A 1000-nucleotide genomic window follows, 5' to 3' on the forward strand; every position below is an offset into this window, starting at 1 on the left:
ATATACTGTTATTATACTTATAGATCACTTTATAGTTATACTAATTTACGACTTCTAGCGTGCATTTAACAATGCATTTAAAAAAAAGACATCTATTCGTTTTCATGTAACACTCTTTTTTTTATAAATAAATAAATAGTTATATACAAATATATGTGAATATATATGTATGTAAATATATATATGTGTGTGTGTGTGTGTGTGTGTGTGTGTGTGTGTGTGTGTGTGTGTGTGTTTGAAGAGTCTAATTTAACATAAAGAAAAAAAAAAGAATATTGTTATACACTTTTATACACGTGAGACATACTGGGATTCACCTGAAACTGGTTTAAGGGGTGAAATGCTGGTGTGAAACTGGTGTTCTGGGATCTTTGGGATTTTTGTGCGACATCAGTCTCTGGTGTTTATGATACACAGAAGGTGTTTATATGATAAATACTAAACCATTGGTTATGTGTCACTTCTGTGGCTGGTGAGAAAGATCAGAAAAGAATGAACAGACTGGTACGAACTGACAGGAATGGTGTGGTAAGTCAAATAACCACTCTTTATAACCGTGGTGAGCAGAAAAGCATCTCAGACACACAGAAAACGAACAGCCATAAAGTAGATAACAGAGTTAAATAACTGTTTTTTTCCCCCCTATTCTGTTGTTTGATGTAAATATCAAAGTTATGTTCCGTAAAGCTGCTTTGAGACATCGTCAATTGTAAAAAGCGCTATACAAATAAAGTTGAATTTGTTTTTAAATTTAAAGCTCTAATTGGCTGTAACAATAATAATAATATACAATAACAACAACAACAATAATAATAATGATACTTTAATATTATTTCTTCTACAACTGCTACTATTCATAATAATAATAATAATTATAATAAAAATTCTAAAATACAGCCTCGCACCAACAGCCATAAAGTAGATAACAGAGTTAAATTTGACTTGTATTTGCATGATTTATGACTAGCACTATTGCCAAATAATTGGCTCATTGGATAAT

Source organism: Tachysurus vachellii, chromosome 22 (assembly GCF_030014155.1).
Source record: "Tachysurus vachellii isolate PV-2020 chromosome 22, HZAU_Pvac_v1, whole genome shotgun sequence".
Lineage (NCBI taxonomy): Eukaryota > Metazoa > Chordata > Actinopteri > Siluriformes > Bagridae > Tachysurus > Tachysurus vachellii.